Source organism: Vicia villosa, linkage group LG1, assembly GCF_029867415.1.
Source record: "Vicia villosa cultivar HV-30 ecotype Madison, WI linkage group LG1, Vvil1.0, whole genome shotgun sequence".
In the NCBI taxonomy this organism is placed as follows: Eukaryota; Viridiplantae; Streptophyta; class Magnoliopsida; order Fabales; family Fabaceae; genus Vicia; species Vicia villosa.
In genome coordinates this window covers 57,181,212-57,195,854 of record NC_081180.1, presented here as the reverse complement: position 1 = coordinate 57,195,854, position 14,643 = coordinate 57,181,212, and the positions used below count along the sequence as shown (strand labels likewise).

The window sequence follows — 14,643 nt, the reverse complement described above, 5'->3', positions numbered from 1 at the left end:
ACAAAAAAAAAGCCTCAGTAGTGACGTGAATATCACGCCACTAATCAAAAAATCACATCACAAACTAATATTTGCGAAGTGAAAATTCACGTCGCAGGAGGCAAGGTGGCAACTTTTAGTGACGTGATTTTCACTTCACTACTTAGTGAAGTGTAAATCACGTCGCAAAATTTGGGTCAGAGATTAATGCATTTTCAGTCAGAGCAGGCATAGCAGCGTTTGGGTCAGAAAAGTAACTTTAGTTGCGACGTGATTTCCATGTCACTAAGTAGTGACATGGCAATCACGTCACTAAATTTGCCTAGGAGTCAACTGAAATGTGCATTTAATGTCTAGTGTTGCGACGTGATTTTCATGTCACTACTTAGTGACATGGAAATCACGTCACTAATATTTTTTTTTTTCAAAAAACCAAATATTTATATATATATATATATATATATATATATATATATATATATATATATAAATATAAAAATATATATATATATATATATATATATATATATATATAAAATTAAATTAATAAACTAAATATATTAAAATTTATAAATTAATTCAATAAACTAAATATAAATCTAATATTAAAATTAAGAAAGTAAAATTATAAATCTAATATTACTAAATAATGTAATTATAATTTAATTAATAGTTTACACAAATTCAAAATTAAAAGTTATAACAACAAAATAAAAACTAAACTAAATCAACAATCAATCCGGGTCGGGAAACTCATCCTCATTTAGATTTTCCTGATCAGTCGGCGCAGAACTCCCCATATTTTGGTTTCCACCAAAGGATTGCATAAATTGTCGCATTTGTGCCTCCATATCCGATTGTCTTTTCGCCATGACCTCCATTTCCCGCTGATGCTCACTCCGCATTGCCCTCATTTAGGCCTCCATTTGGGCCTCCATTTGGGCTTTCAGTGCCGCTTCACGTTCCGCCGCCTCACGCCTCATCTCATTTATCGCCAATTGTCTTACAGTGTCTCTTTGTTCATCTGTTAAAGTTACAGGACGTGAACCTCCTTCCCCGTCGAGAACTCTTTGATATAGAGTTCTATCATCAGATCTCAAGGTGCCTGCCAAATTTCCACCACCAAAAAAACACCCGTTAGGCCCCTTGCCGCCAATGACTTTACTCCAAAGATAAAAATCTACATCTGGATGAAGCGGCTCTCCCGGTCTTGGAGTATACTTAGGATTAGCAGTCAGAAATTGTACAAGCAATGCCTGATAATCATCCTACACATACAAAAAAAAGTTAAATATAATTTAGTTGCCACATGAATTTCACGCCACAAATTTAGTTGCCACATGATTTTCACGCCACAACATGTCACATGCCACATAAAAATTATAACACATACATTCTACCTGTCATAATTAATTAATAAATCAGAAGAATAATACCGATTTAATTCATACATTATAACACATACATTCTACCTGTCGGAATTAATTAATAAATCAGAATAATAATCCCGATTTAACTCATACATTATAACACATACATTCTAACTTTGATCACCAATTTGATTCATATATATCAACACTTTATCGGCACTTCACAATCACCACCAAATACATCACAATTCATCGCTTAAAGAAATACCGATAGCTTAACCAAATATAATACGGATAGCTTAACCAAATATAATACCCAACTTTAACCAAATAATACCGATAGCTTAACCAAATATAATACGGATAGCTTAACCAAATATAATACTCAACTTTAACCAAATAATACCGATAGCTTAACCAAATATAATACGGATAGCTTAACCAAATATAATACTCAACTTAACCAAATAATACCGATAGCTTAACCAAATATAATACGGATAGCTTAACCAAATATAATACCCAACTTTAACCAAATAATACCGATAGCTTAACCAAATATAATACGGATAGCTTAACCAAATATAATACTCAACTTAACCAAATAATACCGATAGCTTAACCAAATATAATACCGATAACTTAACCAAATATAATACCCAACTTAACCAAATAATACCGATAACTTAACCAAATATAATACCGATAGCTTAACCAAATAATACAGATAGCTTAAAAAAATAATACCGATAGCTTAAATAACTTACCATAGCTTTTTGTGTACGACTGTCAACAAAAGCTCCTATTTTCTTTTTCCGAGTCCTCGCAACCAGCTCGGTCATAAGTGGAGGTCTATTTAATTCCTTAGTCTAAATAACAAAATAAACTATAATTAATAATATCAATTATTAATTGAAATTATAACTTTGATAAGTGGTAATAATAATTACCATGCGACGAACATGCTCAGCAGTGCTTATACTTCCAACAGCATTAAGGCAACCACCCTTTTCAGATGCTCTCATCTTCTTTGCATTTTCAGATTTGGCCGCAAACTCATCACTCTCCCAATATTTAAGAAGTTCCCGAAAGATTTCTTCTCCTATCCAACTAGGACGGATGCCATGAAGTTCCCAACGCTTTCTAACACGTCGTAGCATGTCAGAAAGTCGTCTTGCAGTTCTGCCATAATAATTTTTTTTAATCTGTCTCTCTTTCATTGGTTCCCACACACATTTTTCCTGCATTAAAAGTAGATAAAATAAAAGTTAGATAATTCTAGTGAAAAAATTATTTAAATAACAATAACTTAAACAATAAATTAAGTATACCTGAAATTTCGCAAACCAATGATCTCTATCATCGCCCTTAACATCTTTAAAAGTCTTTATAAGCTTTTTATAATTCTGCTGAATTATATAACTTATAACTTTGGCAGCAGTCCGACTCGGCGTGAATCTAAACAATATTAATTGAATTAACATTAATTATAAAGTTATAAAAAATGGAAATGTATACTTAAATAAAAATTGATAAATAAGAAACTTACGAGCTTCCTTCGGGCCTAATAAAAAATCTCCCATCAATGATATGAATCTGACTCGGATCATCATCCCCTCGAAGATCACTCCCATCCAACTGATCATCCGCAGTCTCATCCTCCGTAGTCTCATCCTCCGCCTAATCATCATCCTGTGGGGGCACATGTGGGGGATGTGGGGTGGGACCAGTCTGTGTGGGAGGTGGAAAACTAGATCCTCCAGTCTGCTGGAAAGATGAGGGACCAGTCTGTGTGGGAGGTGGAAAACTAGATCCTCCGGTCTGCCAGAAGGATGGGGGCACATGTGTCTGCTGGAAGGATGGGGGCACATGTGTCTGCTGGAAGGATGGGGGCATCTGTGGCTCCTGGAAGGATGGGGGCATCTGTGTCTGCTGGAAGGAAGGTTGTAAGGGGTTACAATAACTGGCCAACAAGAATACGCACTTCCCGACGCTTGAACATAAGGAGCAAAACCATCTGAGCATAATCCAAGCCTGACATTTCTAGGTTCTGCGGCAAAATCAGGATGTATTCGATCAAAGTGTTTCCATGCCTCGCCATCAGATGGATGCCGCATAGTGTCTGGACTTGTTTTGTTTGTATGATGCCATGTCATCTGACTTGCACTGTGCATTGAAGCAAACATTCTTTTTAACCTTGGAATTATCGGAAGATAAAACATGGACTTTTCTGCTACACGGTCTTGATTAGTGTTAATGGCTCTATTGCGAACTTTATATCTTGGACTCATACAAAATTTGCATTCCTCCAACAATCCATCTTGAGTACCAAACTCATTGTCATAAAACAACATACAACCATTAATGCAACAATCAATCTTTCTTACTCTTAAGCCCAACTTCGACACCAACTTCTTTGCTTCATAAAATGTTGTAGGTAAGTTGTCTTTCATTCCAGTTGAGTCCAACATCATTTTTACAAAGAATTCCAAACACTGATCAGGAACATTCCAATTTGACTTGGCGGCCAATAATCTCACACACATTGATAACTTGGAGTCAGACGAATCGTCAAACAACGGTGTATTCATCTCATTCAACAATTGATAAAATCTCTGCGCTTCTTCGTTCGGCATCTCTTCCCCATCACAATCTTCAGGTTGATCATAGGTCACATTCACACCAAAAGCATCCTCAACCATGTCACCGATCTGATTAAAGTTTTCCTCATATTCAATAGGCGGTCTTTCCTCATATTCCATTGACGGGCGACTACTTGAAGCATGCGTACTGCTAGTGTCTGGTACGTTACTCGGCAATTTTTCACCATTATACGTCCAAACCCAATAATTTTCCATGAAACCCCTTCTATACAAATGCCTGACCACTTCATCTGGGTCACTAATTATAGGTCTACATTCACATTTAAGACAGGGACACCTAACTCCTCCTTCGCTTCGACAACATTCTTGAGCAAACGCCCACGTGATAAACCCGTTAACTCCTTCTATAAAATTGGATTTAAGTGCACGTCTTCCTGGTTTCACTCTATCGTACATCCAACTACGATAATACAAATAATATTCCATACTGCACATATATCCAATCATTCTCTTTTTTAGTAACAATAATTAAATATTTACTTATATCAACTATAAGTAAATAATTAAACACTTACCAACTATAAGTAAATAATTAAACATTTACTTATATCAACTATAAACAAAATATTATTATATATATTATTTTTTAAAACAAAATAATATACTTCACACTATAATAAACATTTTTAAAACAAAATAATATATTATTTTTTAATAACTATATAGTAACCTTCTTTTAAAATGTTGTTTAAAAAATACTAATTCACCTAAAAAAAATAAAATGTCAAATATTACACCTAAAAAAAAATTATAACACAAACAAATCATTTATAACACAAAACTAACATTTACAAAACTAACATTTATAAAATGCCAAATATTACACCTAAATAAAATGTTTTTTGGTTATCATATTTTTTCAATAATGAGAAGTAGCTAATTGCAGCAAATATAGTAACCCCAAGTTGTTTCTGATGCTGACTTGGACCAATGAGTAGGTCCCACGTTGGATGTAGGTTCTAATTTGATCCGTTGGTGATCAATCAACCTCTCTAGCTGTCCACAGTACCTATATAGCTCATCAAATAATTATGAATTAATTGTATTGCCTTAAACAACAGGTCCCTCAAGTTAGAAGAAGGAAAATTAAAGATATCAGCAAAGATCATAAGTAATAGTGTTAGGTTCCTTAGTATCAGCTGTATAATATACAGCTCGTCGCGAACCAATGTTCCCATTGATGTGAAAATTATTGCTACTTTTCTATAATAATCCACAATAATTGTTACGTTAACAAAAATAACTGTTATTTTATCGTACAATTTAATTAATGTTATGTGATGTAGATGCTCTCACTATTCTCCACTTTTCATTTACCATAACCGACAAGTACAATAATCAAATATAAAAAATATTGTTGAATTGATGAAGAAAAGCTTAACTCATAGTTATTATTACAAATATTTTCTAAAAGTGTTATTGATAACTCATAGTTATCATTACAAATGTTTTCTAAAATTTATTGATATCATGTTGTATTGTAAGGATATCTTAATTAACTCACTTTGTTGTTATCCATGTTGCACCGAGTGTGACTATGTTAATATAATATTTTTAAATATTATTATAGAAATATGGTAAAAAAATATTTTTATTAGTCTCTTAACTTTATCTCGAGATTTTATTTGGTCTCCTTAAATTAAAAAAATGTCCGATTTAATCTTTTATTTCCTTAAAAAGAATCACATTAATTATTTCTGTTAAATCTGTTAGTCAAAGTTAAAATCAAGGTCAAGTTGATACAGTGTGTCAAAATTAAGGTCCAATTGAGATATGTGTTGTGCTGATGTGTATAAAATATTATATTTATTTCAAAATAACAAAAAAAAAATCACTCAAACCCAAAAAATTTAATGTTCATGATTTATCATTCATTTCCATCCACTTCAATACATTCCTTTATCCAAACCCATAAAATTCAATCGCCCCAACTCAAAAAAAAAAATCACTTACTATTTATTTATTTTTAATTAAATGTGCTAATGTATTATTAGTGTATAATCATAGCATAACTTGTGCTGTTGATTTTGACTCTGATATAATTTTGCTTTTATTTCAACAAACAACACAAAAGCATCCCTACGCTTTGTCGTAACCATAAACAACAACTCCATCGCAATTTCCCCTTTTAAAAATTAATTCAACAAAGTAATATGAGTAACGGTCTATGTTACTAACAATTGTAGGTTTAATCCCACACTCAACCGAAAAGTAGTCGTGTTTCATCCCTAGGCTCTGCTAGGGTTTTGATTTTTCTTCTCTTTTGAGAAGCTCCGATTTGATTTTCCGATAGTCATTGGTTTTGTCCTTTCCTGGCACAAGGTTCTATTGTCCGTTGTTATTAGTACTATGGCTGGCCCTAGTATAGAAAATCTGTCTTTGCATGAGGAGGAAGGTGAGGAGGGTTTTTGTTTCGAGTTAGGTGAGGAGGAAGAAGCATTGGCGGATCTCCGCTGGTGTTTGGTGGGACGTTTTCTCACGGATCGTCCAATTCATGTTCGATCTATGAAGGCGAGAGTGGCCGATATGTGGCGGCCAGTTAAAGGAGTTACGATAAAGGAAGCTACGGGTGAAGGACGGTTCCTGTTTCAATTTTCTCACAGTCTTGATATGGAAGCTGCCTTGAAAGGGTGTCCATGGACCTTTGATAGTCAACTGTTGATATTGGAGAAGGTGGGATTAGGGGTGCAAATCGAAAATATCCCACTATTCCATGTTGATTTTTGGATCCAAGTACATAATCTTCCGACTGGTCTCATGATGGAAAAGGTGGGGAAGACATTGGCAAACTTCATAGGTGTGTTTGTGGAGTATGACAAAAACAACAATACGAGCTTCTGGCGACAATACATGCGGCTGAGAGTTAGAATTGATGTCCGGAAACCCTTGAAACAAAATACGAGAGTTAAGAATAAAGGCGGGGAGTGGTGCATGGTGAACTTCAAATATGAAAAGCTGACTTTGTTTTGCTTTGTCTGTGGTATCTTGGGTCATTCTGAGCATAGATGTGAGGTGCGATTTGCCATGGAGGAAGATGACGGGAGAAGAGGGTGGTCCAACGAAATTAAGGCTGAAACAAGGAGGGCTGGGGGCGGTGGAGTAGGGTCCAAATGGTTGAAGGAGGAAGGTAGCAATAGAGAGGAGTACGCAGGAAGGTGGAGTCAAAATTCTGTGGAAGTGGAGGCGCGTGACAGTCAAACGATGGAGAGGGAGAGTGGGAGTTTCAATAGGAGTGAGGTGGCAGAATATTCTACATTAAAGACTAATGATAATCACGATCAGGTGGCTTTAGTGGGGAATAAAGGAGCATTTAATGTGAATCACGGGCTGTTAAAGACTGTTGACCGCACTGTCACATCCAATAATGATCAAATCACACACGTTCTCAGCCTTAGCCATCCTACATCCAATAATGACCAGAGATTTTCGGCCCACAGTATTAAAAATTCATTCAATGCCCAACTTTCCAACCAATACCAGTCAAAGCCATTACCTTTTTCCTTTCCTAATATTAATGACAAAGGGGTGGAGCCCAGCAAACCCAATAGCACACTCGATAATCCCATGCAACAATTGTTGTTGTTGCATGAAGAGCCTCGCGTTAATTCTCCCAACCCTGTTAATTCAAATATCACTTTTAATGCTATTCCTACCATTACCAAATCTACTCCCACAAAAAATATATCTAACCTTCATACTCCCCTACACCCAAAACCGGTTCTGTTCAAAACCAAAACTATGAACACTAAACTGTCTCATTCAAAACAAAAGCAACCAAACAGCCTATCCAAACCTAAAGTCTCTCTTAGCCAGCCTTTGTTACACTCACAACCGGAACGTGATAATGCTACATATACTGCTTTGGAAAAACAACATACCAAGGAGGAACAGGGGGATAAGAAACGAAGACGGGAGTCGGGTGATGTTTTTGAAGAAAGTACGGAGGAGGAGAAAACATGTGTTCAGCCTTTTTTAACGGCACGTCCTGGCAGCCAGGACTGCCGGGACTCATGAAAATCCTTAGTTGGAATTGTCGGGGTTTGAGCAGCCCGAGTGCAATTCCTAATCTTAAGAAATTGGCTCAACAACAACAACCCGATATTATTTTTCTAGCGGAGACTCTGACTAATACTCGTAAGCTAGAGACTATTCGGGTTATGTTGAAGTTCGAGGCGTGTTTAGCGGTTGATGTGATGGGACGTAGTGGCGGCATTGCTGTCTTGTGGAGGAAAACAGATAGCTGCAGTGTTTTAAACTACACTAGAAATTATGTGAACTTAATGGTGAATGATGTAGATAAGGGAGCTTGGAGACTTACCTGTTACTATGGGTTTCCGGAACGAAGTAGAAGGCGACTTGCGTGGGATATGCTTAGGGAGATTCGGGACATGTCGAATTTACCGTGGTGTATCATTGGGGATTTTAATGACCTCCTATCTCAGCAAGATAAAAAGGGCAGACATCCACATCCTAATTGGTTGTGCTTGGGTTTCCGTCAAGTGGTGAGTGATTGTGACTTATCTGACATTGCTCTTGAAGGTTATCAGTTTACGTGGGTGAAGAGTAGGGGAACAGATCATATGATTGAGGAAAGATTAGACCGCGCTCTTGCTAACTCCGAGTGGTCTTCGGTATTTCCTAATGCTAAACTTTCAAATCTCTTAGCATCGCATTTCGACCACACCCCAATTTTATTATCATGTGATGCGGCTTGTAATCCTAGAGGCAAATATCATTTTCGGTTTGAGAATAATTGGTTGAAAGAAGATGATATCAAAGAAGTAGTTTGCAACGGCTGGAACTTTGACGAGCATGCTGCAGTAGACAGAAGATTGGCTTCGTGTGCTGAAAACTTTGAGACATGGAGTAGGCACAACAGGCGCAGCAGAAAGGGTGAGTTGGATAGGCATATTACTACTATGGATAGGTTTAGAGGAGGCAAAGACACTTATTCCGCGGATCGGTACTTGGAGGCGTTCCGTGAGTATAATAAAGCTTTAATAAGTGAAGATTTATATTGGAGACAGAGAGCGAAGATGCATTGGTTAAAAGATGGCGACATGAATACGAGATTCTTTCATCTCTCGGCGACTGTGCGGAAGAATGTTAGGAAAATTACTAGATTGACTAATGATGAAGGTAGCACTGTTACGGACCAGCAGGGACTAGGTGAGACTGCCAAGAAGTAATTTGAGGATATATTCACGTGCAGCCCCAGCAGTGAGTATGATCCGGTTTTGCATGGTATTTCGCAGAGGGTCTCGGCAGAGGATAATAGCAAGTTGATTTCTCCCATCTCCAGGGCTGAGTTATATATGGCTATTATGGACATGCATCCGGATAAATCTCTGGGACCTGATGGTTTTAATCTGGATTTTTACCAACACTTTTGGGAGGTTTGTGGTGATGATATTTTCAAGGCAGCTTCGGAGTGGTTAGAACGAGGTTACTTTCCAGATGCTATCAATGACACGAATATTTGTTTGATTCCGAAGTGTGGGCAGCCAAGTAGAATGCAAGATTATCGCCCCATTTCGCTGTGTAACGTTATTTACAAAGTGGTTTCTAAAGCGCTGTCTAATAGAATGAAGCCTCTCCTTGATAAGTGTGTTTCGGAGGAGCAATCCGCTTTTGTGGAGGTCCGCTCTATTTTGCATAATGCCATGATTGCGACCGAAATTATCCACTCTCTTAAAAGAAAGACGAAAGGAAGGAGAGCTCATATGGCCCTTAAGATAGATATAAGTAAAGCTTATGATGGGGTGGACTGGGGTTTTCTTAGAAATGTGATGTTGAAGATGGGTTTTGATCCGAGATGGATACATTGGATTATGATGTGTGTTACTTCGGTCCACTATTCTGTACTGGTCAACTCGGACACAGTAGGACCTATTGTGCCTGGAAGAGGACTCCGACAAGGCGACCCACTGTCGTCTTATCTTTTTATCCTTATCTCTGAAGGACTTTCTACCCTCATCAAGGGGACCGTTGCTCGGGGAGATATTCATGGAATTCAAATATGCAGAGGGGCACCTAGTGTGTCGCACCTGCTTTTTGCTGACGACTGTTTTTTGTTTTGCAGGGCCAATATAGCAGAGGTAACAAATCTTATGGAGGTTCTTAACACTTATGCTAAAGCAACCGGACAGGATATCAATTTGAATAAATCAGAGGTTTTCTTTAGTCGCAATCTCAGGTTGTATGCAAGGGCTGCAACAACAAGGTACCTATAATTTGGTTGTTAAAGACTTGCTACTTCCTACCGTTAAACAATGGAATATGCGAGTGATCCGTGATCTTTTTGATTCTGTAGGGGCGGAGGAAATCCTGATGGTTCCGCTTATGGAAGACGTTTTGGAAGATAGATTGGTTTGGAAAGAAGAGCAGGATGGTCAATATAGTGTTCGGTCAGGTTATCGCGTGTGGAAGAGTAAGAAGAAGTATTATTTCCCGGAGCGTCACAAGGTTGATTGGCAAGGTTTGTGGTCTATGCTTGCTCCACCCCGTGTGAAACATCTTATTTGGCAGATTTGCTCAGGATGTTTGCCTTCCCGGGTTCGTCTTGTCCAACACCATGTTCCGTGCCCTTCTATTTGCCCGTTCTGTGAGGTGGATGAAGAGGATGAATGGCACGTCTTCTTTGGATGTCCGGAAACTATTACTTGTTGGAGGACAGCAGGTTTGCTCGATATTATTGCCCCCTTCCTCACTAGTTTTAATGATATTAAATTACTTCTTTTGAATATGTGTAGCGAGGTGGATAGGAAGGTGTCAGGTCGTATTGCGGTTATGATTGAGACCTTATGGCATAATAGAAATAATTTCATTTGGAATAATGAGAAGGAGGAGGCGCCGAGACTTGGTTGGTTAGCTTTCCACAGGTGGCAGGAATGGTATATGGCACAAGATAATTCGGATAGTGCGGCTGCCCCCCAGGCTTTGTATAGTTGGATGCCCCCACCTTTGGGATGGCTTAAGTGCAATGTTGATGCGGGGTTCAATAGTAGTTACCGAACCACAAATAGAGGGTGGTGTGTTCGAGATAATGTGGGGAACTTTATTCAGGCCGGTGTTGCTTGGGATAATGGTTACTTATCTGTTGATGAGGCAGAAGCGTTGGCAATGAAAGAAGCTATCCATGGTTCCTTATCGTATAATCTTGATCATGTCGTCTTTGAGAGTGATTCGCAACGAGTGGTGCAGGCTATAAATTCCAATGTTATCGGAGGATCCGAATTTAATTTCATTATTTGTTCTATTAAGCTTTTATTACATAATTTTCCAAACTTTGAGGTAAAGTTTGTTAAGCGTCAAGCGAATATGGTTGCTCATTGTCTAGCAAAGGCGGCCAATTCCTGGTCTCGACGTAGTTACGTTAATTGTATACCTCCTTGTATTGAACCCATTTTATTGAATGAAAGAAGTTAATTTTGTTTTGGTCAAAAAAAATCCCACACTCAACCACTACATTATAAATTTTCTTAGCCAAGAATAAAAACCCATAATAAAAATCCCGAATAAAAAATTGAGAAGCTTAACATATACTATCTCAGAACCGTCATCGTCAATGCCACAAACCAAAACATCGTCGAATTTATCTTCAACTGCCTTCTCCATAACCCAGATCGGTTGAAGTCATGTTGCTTCTTTGCCCAACAAAAAAATCACAACTCGAACCAAATAACTGCGGAATGTAAATGTTTCTTACTAGCTTTGTATTGAGAAATGATTGTGCGTTTCAGATCACCCCAATGGTGGAGACCACAAATCTGACAGATTTGTTAGATTCAATTGACAAGGACATGCTGGATGCCAAGTATGTTGGGAGATCAGTATGTATAAGACAGTTTTGGTTTCAATTATTGTTGTTAATTTTGATTTCAGTTTTTGTTGTTGATTTCGATTTTAGTTTTGAGTTCTGTTGTTATTGTTGATTTCAGTTCAATTGTTGTTGATTTCAGTTTTAGTTGATATAGAAGATGATGTGGTTTTCATGTTGTTGTTGACAAAAGAATCATGTTTTTGGGACAATGAATGTGTTGATGGCATGATGGATGTTTTTGAATTTAATCATGTTTCTGGATTTTTTTTGGGTTCATGAATCTCATGAATGTGTTAATGAATGTGAGTCTTTGTGATTTTTGTGGGTTTGGAAATTTTGGATTTTTTTTATTTTAAAAAATCAAGAAGATGATAGCTAAATGCCAACTGACATGCATGCAAAAATAAACAATGTTAATGATAAATAGATAGAAATGACGTAAATAACACAGTTTAAAGAAATAAGAGATCAATTTAGTCTTTTTAAATGTTAAGGGACCAAAATAGATTTTGAGATATAGATAAAGGACGAAAAAAGAGTATTTTGCCTAAAAATAACATAAAATAATTATTATTAAAAAACAAGAAATGTATTATATTGTTTAAATGACAACAAAACATCAAAATTAAAAAGAAATTTTATAAAAAAGAGTGAAGATCATCTTAATAACATAAAAATATCACACTTGAAAAGTGTTAATAGTTCTTGGAGTTAAAGACTAATACCTAAGAGTTGTATAGCAACACAAACAGTCAAGAGTGAAAGACTATATCATATTGACTTTTCTACTTCTCCTTTAATGAATAAATTAAAAAACTTAAAATTAACCCACTGAAAAATCCAAAAATAATCTAATCAATAAAAAAAAATCATTTTTTCTAGGCTCGCGTACCAAGCATGAAAAAAATGAAGGTGTGGGGACTTCGTACGTACCATACATGTACCATACGTGTACCAATACCGAATACCTACCTGGTATCGATATGTTTCCTACAACGGTGTACCCGTGCTTCATAGGTTCTTTCGGGCCTTGTGTTTGATGGATTGTGTGTTGGTATGGCTAGAGTGGCCACTAAAAAGAACTTCGCCTCTACACGCCTCGTTCTTGGGAGACTATGTATTAATATGTCCATCTTGGATAAAGTCACTAAATCTTGAGTGAAATATCTATTTAAGTAGGGTGTCGCGAATGTTCTAAAAGGCACCTCACAATAGATGGAAGGCCTCTATGCGACCTTAAAAAAAGCTAGAGGATCTCGCCACAAGGTGACAAAGAAGACATTTAGCCCATAGACATCCATACAACCACAGTCAGGAAGTCTAATAACAATTATTATTAGGCTCAAAATAAAAGAACATGGTAATTAAATGGTCGTAATACGACAATAATTAAGTAGAATATATGTATTATCATACAATTAAGGATTTCTCTAGTTCTATACCACATAATTTATAATGGCGTGCTTTTTGCAAGTACAAGTTTTAAAATTTAAATTTCTAAGACCTTTAAGAATACTCAAAAGAGGGTCGAAGATCTCTTACTGGACTCGATCATGATCTGTTGAGCACGGGGATAAAAAATAAATAGCGACCCCTTATGACGAGGTCTAATCGATATTGGAAGGTCGAGTTGACTCCTTCTGATTGTAAGTTCAGTATTTTACTGTCATGATCTCTTACTTAAATCACTTTGCCCATTCAGGCCTCACGCTTGAGGAATAATGTGTTAAACAAGCGACTTCAAACACAAGAGGACGATGAATTGTGATATTTGCGGATTGTTGATTTTAAGTTAATTATGTGTTATGTAAAAAAAAAAAGTTAATTGTGTGTTAAGAAAAAGGTAAGAGTAAAGAAGTAGGTGTAGAAAATTAAAATACATAAATTAAAAAGAAAGAGTTAGATAGATCAAACTAGATTTTATACTGGTTCAGCCTTAAACCATTCGGCCTACTCGAGTCCCTATGAGTTTCATCTTGAGATTTATACTATAAACAACTTAACCTTTTACACAGGTTCAACCCAACAACCTTTCTTACACCAATTTTTTTACAGAGAAAACTTGCAACCTCCAATTCATTTACGAATACATAAACGAACTAAACTCTCGAATAAACCAATCAAACACAATAGCATAAATACATAACTCTCAAGATAAGCTTTTTACTCCCTCAATTAAAAGGACATGAGTGAGATAAGAGAGTAGGTAGTTCGAAAAATTTGTGCTTGAGAAGTGAGAACAACGCTTCTTTATATAGGAAATAATGTAGCCCAAAAGGAAATAATCCATGGGACTGACAACTCTCTAATCGATTAGAAAAGACTAGCTAATCAATTAGATTTAGTTATAAAAGGAAACCCTAAAACAAGTTCTCCCCTTAATCGATTAATTTGCATCCTAATCGATTAGGAGGCGCACTTGACCCTTAATCAATTAGTAGAAAGCTCGAATCAATTAGACATCAAGTAGAGTTGCCAAGGTTGGGTTTTAGAAGAAATGAGAAATAGATGAAAAAAGAAAACACATTTTAGTAATTCAAGACTTACTCTTTCTTGTTTTACATATAAGTGATAAAAAATACTAAAAAGTTTAATCGTAAAACCAGGAGAGCTTTCACATTTTTTGGTTCCTTTTGATGTTGATCTTTGAAATTGATTCGTCTTGTTTTTCCATAAGTATTGGAACTCGGTCAACTTTGCTTTTTGATAGCTTCTAACCTGATGATGCTTATGATTACTTTGCCTTGTTTAATTATAATCATCAAAACCTAACAAATATTTTAACCTACACAACACATATAACCACATT

The 14,643-nt window shown here is 36.5% G+C and overlaps 1 long non-coding RNA gene across 1 annotated transcript; it reads right to left on the bottom strand.

The window, feature by feature from the left end:
• Positions 1-2,155: 2,155 nt before the first annotated feature.
• On the bottom strand, positions 2,156-3,242 carry LOC131606902 (uncharacterized). The gene is made up of 4 exons (XR_009285108.1): positions 2,899-3,242; positions 2,681-2,807; positions 2,300-2,590; positions 2,156-2,218 (listed from the first exon to the last, which is right to left on the bottom strand). It is a non-coding gene; the product is annotated as an uncharacterized LOC131606902 (long non-coding RNA).
• Between the last annotated feature and the right edge of the window lie 11,401 nt (positions 3,243-14,643).